This window comes from Lissotriton helveticus, chromosome 3_1 (assembly GCF_964261635.1).
Source record: "Lissotriton helveticus chromosome 3_1, aLisHel1.1, whole genome shotgun sequence".
In the NCBI taxonomy this organism is placed as follows: domain Eukaryota; kingdom Metazoa; phylum Chordata; class Amphibia; order Caudata; family Salamandridae; genus Lissotriton; species Lissotriton helveticus.
The window spans coordinates 1,563,534,869-1,563,550,481 of NC_136061.1; positions in this window are offsets into that span (position 1 = coordinate 1,563,534,869).

The following is a 15,613-nucleotide window of genomic DNA, read 5'->3' on the forward strand; positions in this document are numbered from 1 at the left end:
CGGCTTGCTTGAATCCTGATGGTGCAATGAGCAAGGGACTCACATCTGAGTATACCCTTCCACGCTTAGGGTGGACAAAATTATTTACAACAAGGGGTGGTGATGGACAGAGTCTCTGAATTAAGCAGAGTACTCTCACCCAGTCAAGAGATCAGGGCTAGATCCAACACCGTTTTTTAGCTCATTGCACCATCCCAGTTTCAGAACCTGTCTGTATGCAAATTAGTCTGTCCCTGGCCCAGTGCATCATGGGAACAGGGCAGACCAGACTACAAAAGCCAATTCTTACACTGGGAAGGAAACAAGCTTCCGGGGACCGGTTTCTGGCATTTCAGCCGTCTTCGGCCCGGCTTGCTTGAATCCTGATGGTGCAATGAGCAAGGGACTCACATCTGAGTATACCCTTCCACGCTTAGGGTGGACAAAATTATTTACAACAAGGGGTGGTGATGGACAGAGTCTCTGAATTAAGCAGAGTACTCTCACCCAGTCAAGAGATCAGGGCTAGATCCAACACCGTTTTTTAGTTCATTGCACCATCCCAGTTTCAGAACCTGGCTGTATGCAAATTAGTCTGTCCCTGGCCCAGTGCATCATGGGAACAGGGCAGACCAGACTACAAAAGCCAATTCTTACACTGGGAAGGAAACAAGCTTCCGGGGACCGGTTTCTGGCATTTCAGCCGTCTTCGGCCCGGCTTGCTTGAATCCTGATGGTGCAATGAGCAAGGGACTCACATCTGAGTATACCCTTCCACGATTAGGGTGGACAAAATTATTTACAACAAGGGGTGGTGATGGACAGAGTCTCTGAATTAAGCAGAGTACTCTCACCCAGTCAAGAGATCAGGGCTAGATCCAACACCGTTTTTTAGCTCATTGCACCATCCCAGTTTCAGAACCTGGCTGTATGCAAATTAGTCTGTCCCTGGCCCAGTGCATCATGGGAACAGGGCAGACCAGACTACAAAAGCCAATTCTTACACTGGGAAGGAAACAAGCTTCCGGGGACCGTTTTCTGGCATTTCAGCCGTCTTCGGCCCGGCTTGCTTGAATCCTGATGGTGCAATGAGCAAGGGACTCACATCTGAGTATACCCTTTCTTCTCAGACATGAGTCCCTTGCTCATTGCACCATCAGGATTCAAGCAAGCCGGGCCGAAGACGGCTGTAATGCCAGAAACCGGTCCCCGGAAGCTTGTTTCCTTCCCAGTGTAAGAATTGGCTTTTGTAGTTTGGTTTGCCCTGTTCCCACCATGCACTGGGACAGGAACAGACTAATTTGCATACAGCCAGGTTCTGAAACTGGGATGGTGCAGTGAGCTAAAAAACGGTGTTGGATCTAGCCCTGATTTCTTGACTGGGTGAGAGTATTCTGCTTAATTCAGAGACTCTGTCCCTCACCACCCCTTGTTGTAAATATTTTTGTCCACCCTAAGCGTGGAAGGGTATACTCAGACATGAGTCCCTTGCTCATTGCACCATCAGGATTCAAGCAAGCCGGGCCGAAGACGGCTGTAATGCCAGAAACCGGTCACCGGAAGCTTGTTTCCTTCCCAGTGTAAGAATTGGCTTTTGTAGTTTAGTTTGCCCTGTTCCCATCATGCACTGGGACAGGAACAGACTAATTTGCATACAGCCAGGTTCTGAAACTGGGATGGTGCAGTGAGCTAGAAAACGGTGTTGGATCTAGCCCTGATCTCTTGACTGGGTGAGAGTATTCTGCTTAATTCAGAGACTCTGTCCCTCACCCCCCCTTGTTGTAAATATTTTTGTCCACCCTAAGCGTGGAAGGGTATACTCAGACATGAGTCCCTTGCTCATTGCACCATCAGGATTCAAGCAAGCCGGGCCGAAGACGGCTGTAATGCCAGAAACCGGTCCCCGGAAGCTTGTTTCCTTCCCAGTGTAAGAATTGGCTTTTGTAGTTTGGTTTGCCCTGTTCCCATCATGCACTGGGACAGGAACAGACTAATTTGCATACAGCCAGGTTCTGAAACTGGGATGGTGCAGTGAGCTAAAAAACGGTGTTGGATCTAGCCCTGATCTCTTGACTGGGTGAGAGTATTCTGCTTAATTCAGAGACTCTGTCCCTCACCACCCCTTGTTGTAAATATTTTTGTCCACCCTAAGCGTGGAAGGGTATACTCAGACATGAGTCCCTTGCTCATTGCACCATCAGGATTGAAGCAAGCCGGGCCGAAGACGGCTGTAATGCCAGAAACCGGTCCCCGGAAGCTTGTTTCCTTCCCAGTGTAAGAATTGGCTTTTGTAGTTTGGTTTGCCCTGTTCCCATCATGCATTGGGACAGGAACAGACTAATTTGCATACAGCCAGGTTCTGAAACTGGGATGGTGCAGTGAGCTAAAAAACGGTGTTGGATCTAGCCCTGATCTCTTGACTGGGTGAGAGTATTCTGCTTAATTCAGAGACTCTGTCCCTCACCACCCCTTGTTGTAAATATTTTTGTCCACCCTAAGCGTGGAAGGGTATACTCAGACATGAGTCCCTTGCTCATTGCACCATCAGGATTCAAGCAAGCCGGGCCGAAGACGGCTGTAATGCCAGAAACCGGTCCCCGGAAGCTTGTTTCCTTCCCAGTGTAAGAATTGGCTTTTGTAGTTTGGTTTGCCCTGTTCCCATCATGCACTGGGACAGGAACAGACTAATTTGCATACAGCCAGGTTCTGAAACTGGGATGGTGCAGTGAGCTAAAAAACGGTGTTGGATCTAGCCCTGATCTCTTGACTGGGTGAGAGTATTCTGCTTAATTCAGAGACTCTGTCCCTCACCACCCCTTGTTGTAAATACCGTGTGTATAAAAGGCATAGCAATATGGGGAATATTTACTAACACTTTACAACAGTGATGCAAACAGAGTGCAAAGTGACATGTTGGGATTTACTTACCAACACAAATCAATATTTGCTTTGGAAAATTGCCGTAAGCAAGTAGAGCTATATGTTACCTTGCAGTACTTTGAGTCAAGGGGGCATTGCAGGGGTGGTACATGGGCATCCCCATGCAACTGCCTATGGGGTTTGTTACAAAATCCTATCTTACTAAAAAAATGGTACACAGGACTTTGCACCAAAAATAAACAACTTACATTAACTGAATATGTACTGAAATGGTACCCTTACAGTATAAAGCCTATAATTGACACCAGGCACACACAATGGAACTACATTATAAGGCATTTTGTGAATTGGTGCAAATAAGCCAAGATTGCAACATACCATAGTAAATATAGAGCTTTTTTTATCTATCACTTGGACGCAACAGAACATTGGTGTCAACGTTTATTACATTTCCCCAATATGTTAGGAAACACATGCTTATGTTTCTGTCTAATGTATGTCTCACTAATATAAAGGCACCATATATATGGAGAATGGTGAGGTTGAGTCATGCATTGCCACCATGCCTTAAGATGAGCCACATTTTATTCAGTATATTTTCAACCTTAGGCTTTTTTATAATTTATTTTTAGTTAGAAATATTCATACACAGCTAGGTTTCAAAAGTAACATAAATAAGAGCCAGCAGGGTGGCTACCTGCTTCATATTGAATGAATAGGAACTGGTTATATTTTTAAACATAGGGCACACTTATAACTGTCCTATGAAGCCGTTTCTTTAAGACCTAACATATACTAGTAAATGAAGCATCACAATCAAATTTCTCATACAAAATAGTAACAATATTGAGCTGCACAATAATCACCAAATAAAGATTGCCTACCCTAATGTCTTAATCCTATATTAAAAAAGATAAAACAATAATATAGACAATGAAAATACCACCATGGAAAATATCTAAAGTGCTCAAATATCATAAATAATAATACGCTAATACTAAATATTGCCACTAAAAAAAAAACATACTAAATCTAACTAAAATATTGAGAATTAAAATATTGATGACATTTCTTTTTTTTACTTTAATAAAAATTAAACTAACCACCTACAAAAAGGATTACAATTGATTTTCAATACACTAAAAAATACATATATTACCAGAAAAACGAAACACATATTAATATAACAAGTTCTATTGTTAACATAATGTAAACATTAAAAAAATAAAATAGGTAAAGAAAGTTTAACACTATAAATAAATACAACAAAAATACAATATAGATATATGACATTGCTTGTGCAGTAAATGCATTAAACATATGGATGTATAGATTTAAAATAAAAGTATAATAGAATATGACCAAACAGACACTAATTAGTACTCAGAAAATAAGGTTGAAAACAATTAAAATAAAAAAACCAAAGAAACCAACTAATCAATTTAAACTTTAAAAGAATTAAGTGATTGCAAAGCTTTAGTAATGTATATAAAGGCCAAACAATGTTTAAGAAATTGTTTCACTAAAACTCTGCACTTTAAGAAGATGAAATGCTTCCATGTAGCTGAAAAACACAAGCTAGAAAAGACCACTGTTAAAACAAAACGATTTCCGGGTATGTTTTATAATTTATTTTTAGTTAGAAATATTCATACACAGCTAGGTTTCAAAAGTAACATAAATAAGAGCCAGCAGGGTGGCTACCTGCTTCATATTGAATGAATAGGAACTGGTTATATTTTTAAACATAGGGCACACTTATAACTGTCCTATGAAGCCGTTTCTTTAAGACCTAACATATACTAGTAAATGAAGCATCACAATCAAATTTCTCATACAAAATAGTAACAATATTGAGCTGCACAATAATCACCAAATAAAGATTGCCTACCCTAATGTCTTAATCCTATATTAAAAAAGATAAAACAATAATATAGACAATGAAAATACCACCATGGAAAATATCTAAAGTGCTCAAATATCATAAATAATAATATGCTAATACTAAATATTGCCACTAAAAAAAAACATACTAAATCTAACTAAAATATTGAGAATTAAAATATTGATGACATTTCTTTTTTTTACTTTCATAAAAATTAAACTAACCACCTACAAAAATGATTACAATTGATTTTCAATACAGTAAAAAATACATATATTACCAGAAAAATGAAACACATATTAATATAACAAGTTCTATTGTTAACATAATGTAAACATTAAAAAAATAAAATAGGTAAAGAAAGTTTAACACTATAAATAAATACAACAAAAATACAATATAGATATATAACATTGCTTGTGCAGTAAATGCATTAAACATATGCATGTATAGATTTAAAATAAAAGTATAATAGAATATGACCAAACAGACACTAATTAGTACTCAGAAAATAAGGTTGAAAACAATTAAAATAAAAAAAACAAAGAAACCAACTAATCAATTTAAACTTTAAAAGAATTAAGTGATTGCAAAGCTTTAGTAATGTATATAAAGGCCAAACAATGTTTAAGAAATTGTTTCACTAAAACTCTGCACTTTAAGAAGATGAAATGCTTCCATGTAGCTGAAAAACACAAGCTAGAAAAGACCACTGTTAAAACAAAACAATTTCCGGGTATGTTATATAAATTATACTTAACCTGAATTAAATTAACAAAAACTACATGTGCTTATTTTGACTGTGGAAGTATAATAATCTTCCTTTAGATAGGGGTAATCTTGTTCCAGGCTAAATGCTTTACTATCTTTCTCAAACTTCGAAGTTTTGTAGCTGATCGTGTTATCTTTAAAAATCAATATCTCCTTCTCAATTTTCTCAAGCAATGCCTTCGCCTCGCTGTCAGAGTGATTGTTTTTTAATTCCTGTGCTAATTTCTCTAACTCATCTAGTTCTTTTTTACATAACCTCTGTGCTGTCTCTATTGTGTGGACCATGAGGTCCCTTCTGCATTTCGTGCTTATGCAACTAAATCCTTTCTTATATTCCGGGTCACCTACAAAGATGACCGGAGTATTCTTAACTTGCAACCCCCACAGGATTGTGCCTCCTTTTAGATGCTGCAGAAGGAAATGACCATGCAACTCTGTTCTGATGTGTTTCTCATTCAACCGCGTTAAACTATCAACTTCACTTTGCTGTTTAGCTTGAGTGCTCAAAGTGACTGATGAAAAGGGGGAAGGGGCCGAGACTAAACTTTGAATATGTTCCTCTGTGAAGGACAGAGTATCTTTTTCTGACATCTTACTCAGGTGATTCTCAAAACCACCTACCAGAGAATGCAGTGCTCACTACTTTTAGATCACTCTGTCTCAAGATTTTGTGATACTAAAACAGGAAGATCACAGCTGACAGTGACTTCCATCTTGAATTCACTCGGGAGCGCGAGGAGATACGGCAACTTGGTTTTGAAAAGGAGAGTAAGGTGAGGACTGGGGGGACCTCAGGCTAATAATGAAACTAGTATAGATATTCGAGTGCGGTTTAAACACGATCCATCATGTGATTTTTTTAAATAGAATGCAACTGCGTTATTGAGAAGCAGACGTTCACGAACAGGTTTATGGAAACGTTCTGCCGGTTAAGATATGCAAAGGTATGCCTTTTTCCTCGCTAGCTCCACATTATGATGCACATTTATATAGCACATAGGCCATTGGTCATAATTTGGTAAAAGATTGTTGATTCCCTGAACAGATGTGTATCGATTCCACAACCCAAGGTTAAGCAAATCCGCCCGAATTATTGAACCATCATCCTAAGGACATATTAAAGGTATGTTTTTGTTTTTTAGAAAGACAGTACCACAGGACTCAAACAAAGTAGTTTGCCTCGTTGCTTTTTTCAATGGAACTTTATTGTTCACATATGGTCAAGAACATTGGTCCCCTTTTCCAAATTGAGAGAGATGTATGGTCATTGAGAAATTGTTCAGGACATTGGCAGGTATGATCACACATGTAAATAAAGGGTATAAGAAACAATAAGGAGGGTCTAGGCTAATGATAGTGTGTTTTATTTGTATTATAGATTATTCCAATGTGTTGTGAGTAAGAAGCCCTGATGAGAGCCCATTGAGAATCCGTGTGACTTGAAACGCGTCGGCAATTGCTATTAAGTTGGCAAATGTGGATAAAATATCAAAGAAAATGTAATTGATTCAGGAAAAAATGTGGACTGAATTGTAAAATATATATATATATATATATATGACACATTGGTTTTGTGATGTATTCATGTTGATGTGAAATAAAGTCAAATTGGTGTTTGTAAAAAAGTGTTGGTATTATATATTGTGATAAATGTTATGTAAATTGTCATGTATGTAAATATATATATGTTATTTTATATGTGTTCCACTAAAAGGATATAAGGTCCTTTCGCAAAAAAAGAGGTGACAAAAATAGGGTGAATAAATAACCCAATCTCTGAAAGAATATAGTGTGGTTGTTGAAAAAAACAAGTTATAATTAATTAGGATACCAGATTTTCCCCTTGTTGCACTTATTAATACATAAACCAGTAGCTCGTGAAAATACAATTGTTAAAAATGTATATATACTAATATATTGTATCACCAACATTAAATTGGCTAATAGAACCACATGTACAAGATCTCAGAAAGGAAAATTATTACTAAACCACATAGAATACACATATAGCAAAGAAAGTTCATGCAGTGAAAGAACGTACTAGAAATGTACAGAATTCCAATACACATAACAAAAGGGCAAATAGAAAAAATTAAATTGTTGAAAATGTTAGGGAGAATTATCATCCCCCAACTTAACAGAAATCAAAGCAAGAAATTAACTGCAAGAACTCAGGGAAGCTCATGCAAACTTCCAAAAGCGTACTGGCACAATTTTAAACAATATAATCCCAATGTTTCTGATTACACAATTTGCCAGCTCCCTGCAATTCCCAATGTAACAATACTTGTAGTCAGTATTAGAAAAGCAACCAGAGAAAGACCGGCAGCTCCAAAAAGACTTTAAGGTGTACATTTCCCTGAAAGCTTAACCTTAACACACACAAATTACACTTTCTTTTTAACCCCTTTAGTACTGCTGTCGGCCAACGGTCGTCGCAAGCACTACCTTGCCAGTGCTGCGCACGTCCGTTGGCCGACGCGGCCTAACCCGTTTCTTCGAACGTTCAGCACTGGCGCTGAACGTTCGAAGCAGTAAACGGGTTAATGACAATGGTAAAAATAAGAAAAGAATAATGGTAAATGTTAGTTAAAACAGTGTACGTAACGTTTTCCAGAGCAACACATGGATGATGAATGGCATATTGTAATTGTGCCCTCCACCATTCACACAAATCTGTACAATCCATGAAGAATACCATAACACCAACATCCCCTTAGTCTACACACTTTGACCCAAAATACAAAATGCAACTTCGAAAATAACTATTAAACTAATTAAAATTCAAACACAATAGTTTCAATCCTCTAAAAATAACTGTCAACTTTGAGCAACCAATGTTTTTTACCATTTTCTAAATAAATATTCACAGTCAATCATGTCAAAGCAGTTACTACTACTTTAAACAATGTTTCCGGAAACACTTGACAAAATTGGTACAAAGTATTTAATACTTAACAAATGCCAACATGTGCACCTGAAATTAAATAAGGCATCTCTGTAGCCTGTCACCCTCTTACTGAAGTAGCAAAAAATTTCAAACTATTTATAGAATCACCTTACTATCAATGAAGTGAACAAAAATGAATTCCTTTAATGGACTACTTTGAAGATACATGGAAATGCAGATTGAGTGTTTTTGACACAGATGCCAAACGAGGTAGAACATTTTTGACAGTAGCATGGCACAATAGGCAAAAAAACAACAGTGCAATGGAAGGGGGCACAAATCCTTCCAAGCAATGTAGGAAGAAGTAACCCTGTACTTTACCAATTTTAGCAATTTTTAAAAAGGAACAAAGGGGCATATTATTAAGGACCGGTGTTAAAATTATCGCCGTTTTATCGGCAGGAAACTGCCGATAAAACGGCAATAATGGGCTTGATAATACGCCCTTGTTAATTCCCATAGAAGCCCATGTTCTTGTGTTAACATGGGCTTCTATGGGAATTACCAAGGGCGTATTATCAAGCCCATTATCGCCGTTTTATCGGCAGTTTCCTGTCGATAAAACAGCGATAATTTTAACACCGGTCCTTGATAATATGCCCCAAAGTTACAATGAACTAAGAATGAATCACTTGTTAACCCATATAAAGCCTAAAGTATCAAAACAAACTAAATAAATGCACAACATGCTAAAATGTAAAGGTCAACCTTTTGACACAATCCAGGCCTATCATGCCTGGACTGCATAGCAAAAACCGTATTCTAAATACACTAACAAATAAAAAAAAAAACACCAAAAGCAACTGTAAAAATCCTATAAACAACTAAACATTGTATTTATTAATTTAAAATGTTTTAATATTTTAATATTCATTTAGAAATAAAAATATAAAATAGTCCAACAAAATTGAATAGTAGAAATACTGAAATAAAATTATATACTTAAGGATACATAAATCATATAAGAAATCTAAAACTCTAAATACAAAATACAAAACATAGGGGCAGATTACGATGTTGTTTGGAAACTCTTCCGACTGAATCGGTTTTGGAATAGTTTCTGACCAAATCGGGTTCGGTGAGTCCCACCACCCGATTATGATGCTTCACAACATCGTTGGGTCAGAGCTCGCATTGACTTCAATAGGATCCTGTGTTCCGGACGAGAACACAGGCTTCCATTGAAAAAAGGGGTGGCTGGGGAAAACTTGCAGCCTGTGGTGGGCACCCAATTGTGCCTGCCACACTGTGCATGGTTTAACGGTGGGGTCCCTTGGGCACCCCCATGGGCCCCAACTGGAGACCTAAGGGTGAAGGGGTGTCTGCTACGGGCTCTCAAACTCAGATTCCGATGGCCATTTTATGTCAGGCAAACTGATTCAGAATAGCTGTCAGGGTCGGCCATCGTAATCACTCAGTCGGACACCATGTCCATAGAGCTGTATGATTCAACTCCTAAGGACTCCGCTGTCCAAATGCCGATCTAAACCGAATCGGACAGCCCACATGGTTCCCCTGCTTCGTAATCAGTGCTTCGGAAATGTATCCGATTTGGTCAGAAATATAGGTTCCATATCGGATTTGGAGAATCCGAGTCCCATTCGGAGCCTTTCCAACCTAATTCATAATCGCCTCTAGGTATAAAATACATATAACATGAAAACATCATTTACAAAAAATAACGTTTATTGAAATACCACAAAATAAAAATATCCCATTCTTTGAGAATGAAAAAACGTTACTTACAGGTTTGTAGCTGGCAAGGTGAAATTACATTATAATCCACAAGGCAAAAATATTAATTAATTAAAAAATAAAAGGGTAAAAAAAATGCAAAAATGTAAAGAATTACGTTTTAAACAAGTGAGACCAATCCATGGAAACAATCCAAAACTCAAAAGTTAAAGAAATGTTTCAGGAAGAGTGAACAATCAATGAAATTAATAAATAATATTGGTAAAAAAAAGGAACCAAATGTACTTCCTTAAGAAAAACCAACCAAAAAATGACATTGCCTGCGACCTAAATGAAAAGCTGTAAAAAAACACAAAACACCAATGTGCAGAGCACACAAACCCCATAAACATTTAAATACAATACACAACTTTTCAAAAACATATAGAATAAATACTTTTCTAAAAAAAAAAATCTATTACAAAGAAGGCTACTGCACTTTACTAACACAACTACGACACAATTGTAACACTAAACAACAAAGGGGTATATTCATAAGAACGTGTGATAACTACCGCAAGAGTAGCGTGACGCAACTATCAACATTGCAGGCCATTGCGGGAAAATAACCCAGTGTCAATGTGGAATTCACAACAAGGAGGTTGTGTTAGAACTGGCCCTTCTTACAGGGTCATCCTCAAACTTTTTGCTTCTTCCTCCCTTATTTTTCCTGACCCGTGGCTGTTGGCAATAGGACTCTGCGCACTTTACCACTGCTGATCAGTGCTAAAGTGCATATGCTCTCTGTGTAAATTGTTATTCTGATTGGATATACATGTTTGGCATATTTGTATCACCATGAAGTCCCTAGTAAAGTGCACTGGGTGTGCCAGGGCTGGTGATGACAAATGCTACTAGTGGGCCTGCAGCACTGATTGTGCCACCCACAGGAGTAGCCCTAAAATGATTTCTCAGGCCTGACACTGCAGTGCCTGTGTGCAGTTTAGAACTGCCATGTCCTCCTGGTCAGTGTCCCCACTGACCAGGCCTAACCCTTCCCTTTTCGTGCATGTCAGTCACCCCTATGGAAGGCCCAAGGTACCCCCCTGGGCAGGGTGCAGTGTATGTAAAAGGTAGAGCATGTACTAGTGCAGGTGACGTGCTCTGGTAGTGAATGGCAGCCATTTTCGTTTTTCACTATTGTAAGGCTATCTTGCTCCATAGATTTACATGGGGGATGCTGGCTACAGTGGTTAACAGCATTTCTTCTCATAGGAACAAGATAGGACAGAAGTATCTAGTATCCCTGAACTCAGAATTTAATAACACATCTTTTAGGAAAGATTGTTTTTAAATCCTGTGTTTGAGAACAGCACTTTTAGAAAGTTGCTGTTCTCTTGGCTGACCCTTCTGTGTGCCTGGGCCTGTTTGTGTATTGACTGTCTGGTTTGAGAGTGACAGGGGCTGGGGAATTCCCCAGGAGGATGGATGAGTCAGCACTAGGCTGAATGACTGCATTTGCAACTGGAGTGGTGGGAGGAGTTAGCACCTGGGCTGAATAGGGCTGTGCCTGCCTTCCACAATGCTGGCTCCGCCCCCTGCTGGGTGGCTGAGGACCCTGCCCCTCACTCTGAAAGGAAAGAAGCAGCCAGCAAAACAAAGTGCTCAGGATCCACCCAGAACTGGTTCAGACCGGGCTCAGGGCCCACATGCACCCAGAGAACAAAGACTTTAGGGGTATAAGTACAGGACCCCTGACAACAGAAAATTAGATCATCCTGGAAATCAAGAAGGAACCTCTGCCAAGGAGAAAGCTGAAACTGAAGAAGGAAGACTGTCCTGCTGTTGCTCTGCTGGACTGACCTGTTGCTTTGCTGCCAAGGAGAGGGGAAGGACTTTGCTGCTGAGCTGTGTCCCCTGTCTTGAAGGAATCTCCAAGGGCCTGAGTAGAGCTGGCTCCCTGTTTTGAAGTCCCAGGAACAAAAGGACTTCGCCCCCAGCTTCCCTGAACTCTGCTGAGAGAGTTCTGTCCTTCCTAGAGTGCTTGATCCAGTTGTGGGGCCTCTGGAAGTTGTACCTGAGCTGGGAAGCTTGAAACTAAGCTTGAGTGACTTTTGAACTTGAAAAGTGTCGCATCGCTCGCTTGCGGAGCGCATCCCCGACAGTGCGAGAAGTTTCCCGCCGCTACGGAGGTCGAGATCGTCGCAGCGCCTGACGCCGCTGCCAGAGACGTCGCATCCTTCGTTTGCGGGACGCACCAGACCGGTGCGGGAGAATCTAACATCGCTGCGAGAGTCGTCGCAGAGCCTGTCGTCGCTGGGTGAGAACGCCGCACCGCTTGCTTGCGGACCGCATCACGTCGCTGCGAGCATCGTCGCAGAACCAACGCATCGAGGAGCTGCGAGAGAGAGGATCCCCGCTGGACCGCGCATCGTCGCCCCGGATATCGTCGCAGCCCCTACGAGATCGTCGCATCGTGCCTTTGCGAGAACAGACTTCCTACGGAATCTACGCATCGGAATCCACACAAGTGGCCTTCCTCCCCATACAGACCGGATTCGTCGCAACACGCCCGCTGCTGCAGCGGGGCTGTCGCATCGCCTCCCCAGGGTCTCAGGAGCAACGCATCGCTTGTTTTCCACCGCACCAGCTTCTGCTTTTGGAACTTTGTTGCATCTAAAAGGTACTGTGAGTAAACGTGACGCAACTGTGAACTTTTCACGCATCAGTAGAGAATTCTAACGCAACCTTAAGAACTCTTTTTGAAACCATATTCTTGAACTGTGTATGTTGGATTTTTGTTGTTTTGGTCTTGTGTAGTTTAGATTAAAATACCTTTATTTTTCTAAACTGTTGTGGAGTCAGTTTGTGGTGTTTTCACTGTGTTACTGTGAGTGTTGGTACAAATACTTTACGCATTGCCTCTGGTTAGCCTAGACTGCTCGTGCCAAGCTACCTAGAGGGTGAGCAGGGGTTATCTTAGAGGGTTATCTCCTTGCCCTGACTAGAAGCAAGGGTCCCTATTTGGACAGTGGTACCTACCTCTGCCAACTAGAGACCCCCAGATCTAACATTGGTGGTCAGGCGGTGGGATTTGAACTTGTATTTGTACTAGACCCACAGTAATTGGTGTACATCACTAGTGAGTGCAGACCACTACGCCACCGCATACCACGGTTAAGTTTTTAATTTTTGGTTCTATTTTTGATCATAACCCTGAAAGAATCCAAGCATCATGTCTCAGAATGGTAAACCAGCAAGTGATGTTGCAGAACTGGAGTTTGATATTGAAATGTTAAGTGATTACAAAGTAGGTCAACCCAGGCAGTTCTGCAGGAACTTTGGATGCCCCATGAAGCGCTGCTCCAAGAAGGAGGAGCTACAGGAGGCCTTAAGGGCCTGGTGGGAGACCAAAGAGGCTGGGGAGACAGATGATGCAGAAGTGGATGAGGATGCACAAAGGGATGGTTTCAGGCCACAGGATATGCCTGTGTCCAAAGCTGAAAGTTTTTCCCCGGAGGAGTTGGAGGAAAACCAAAGGGCTAGAGATCATAAGTTAGAAATGTTGAGGCTTGAAATGGAGCTGAAGCAAATGGAAAGAGAAAGGGCGGCGGAGGAGAGCAAAAATGCCCGTGCCCTGGAGGAATTGAAATTGACCTTGGCCCATGAATTAAGAATGAGGAAGCTTGAGTTGGAGCTCAGGAAGCGTGAGGCAATGAGGGTCTCAGCTGAAGAAGAAACATGGGTAGCTCAAGAGTTGAGCTTTGCTGAGTTGGAGGTGGAGTCCAGCTCAGATGGTGGCAGCATGTTTATGATATCTAGTGCTGAGAGAAAGGTACAAACACCCAGAGATGTGGTGCCTGACTTGAGGGAGGGGGTCGACATACACCAGGGGGTTCAGGTTTATGATGTAGTTCCAGTGGAGTGCAGTGTCCTTGAAGTAGATTGGGGGACTGGCACAGGGGACCATATTCCTAGTGGTGGGAGGGACACTCTACTGACTCTAGAAGAGAGGTACAGGGAGAGGGGTTCCCCCATGATAGAAACCTTGGTGTGTGTGTGTGAAAACCAGCCAGAAGAGTGTGGGTTGTGTGACAGAGACAGTCAGATACTGTCTTGCCAGTCTCAGGAGAGTGGTGTGGGGTACTTGTGTGAGGCACTGGAGGGTGAGGCAAAGGGTAGCTTGGTCAACAACTGTGGGGGGCTGTGTGATTCATTTGTTGGAGAGCATATTTTAAGTCCCTGTTTTCCAGAGCTATGCCAACACCCGGTGGAGTGTGAGTTCTCTGACCCCAGAGGGCTTGCGTTGGAGGCAGACCTCTTGGTGGATTCCAGAGAGTCTGAGGAGGCATTGGCGAGTGATCCCAAAAGGAGTGGCTTAGATATCTTCCAGACCTGTGAGGTGGAAGAGGTTCAGTGTAGCCCAGTTAGGCCCCAGTGTAGTGGGAGGGGTGTAGGGGCTCATGTCCGGTCTCAGTGGAGAAGGAGTGAGTGTGGGATGGTGTGTCTCACGGTGCCCGAAACCCAATCTCAGGGCCTGGAGGGTTCCGTAAGGGAACACCAGGTTGGGGACCTAGACTGTACTTGTAGGCCATTTGAGGAGGATCTCCTAGTGTCTGGTGAACGGGGAGTGCCTGTAAACAGGCCTCCATCAGTTCTGGTGTCTGGCAGTGCCGCTCCATTTGGGAGGGTACAGAAGTCCAGACTGAGGGGTGAGAGGGGGAAGGAGTCCCCAGTGGGAGAACCAGTGGGTCAGGGACCAGTCGGGAGGGCTGAGTCCCCAGTGAGTGACCATGGTGACCTCCCTTCTGTCCTGGGGGATCTTTCCGCGCTGTCAGGTGGAAAGGGGTCGGGAGATCTGCGCCAGGCAGACTGTCACAGGACACATGAGTTGTGTGTCACCCTCAAGGGGGTACTATGTGAGTCCCCAGAAGTCCTGGCGTGCCAGGCAAATGCGCAACCGCAGGTTTTGGTCCCTGGGTTGGGAGACCAGGTTCAGGATTTGCCTGACCTGGAAGGAAGGACATCTGTAACCAGTGTCCTGACCAATATGGTTCCCAGGGGTACCCCTCCAGTAGGGAGGGTGCAGCGCTCTGGAAGGGGGTGCAGAGGGAGGGAGTCCTCGCCCCTGACCCCGGTACAACCTGAGGGGTTAAACCCTAGGTTGGGAGACCAGTTGCGGGAGGGAGGTCCTGAACTGGTAGGAAAGTTGTGTTCTTGGTTGTCTTGGTGGACAGGGTTGCCCCTGGAAGGGGGGCAGGAGTCTCACCCTGGGGGTGGACTGGGCCACACCGCTGTGTTGGCCAGGTGGGTACTGTCTACCAGTATAGGCACCTCAGTGAGTGAAGTCCTGGTGCGCCAGGCAAGTGTTCCACTGCAGGGGTTAGTCCCTGGGTGGGGAAGCCAGGTTCAGGTGCTGTCTGACCTGGAGGCTTTGGAGCCTAGGTTTGAGGGCCAGGTCTGGGGTGTCCCCC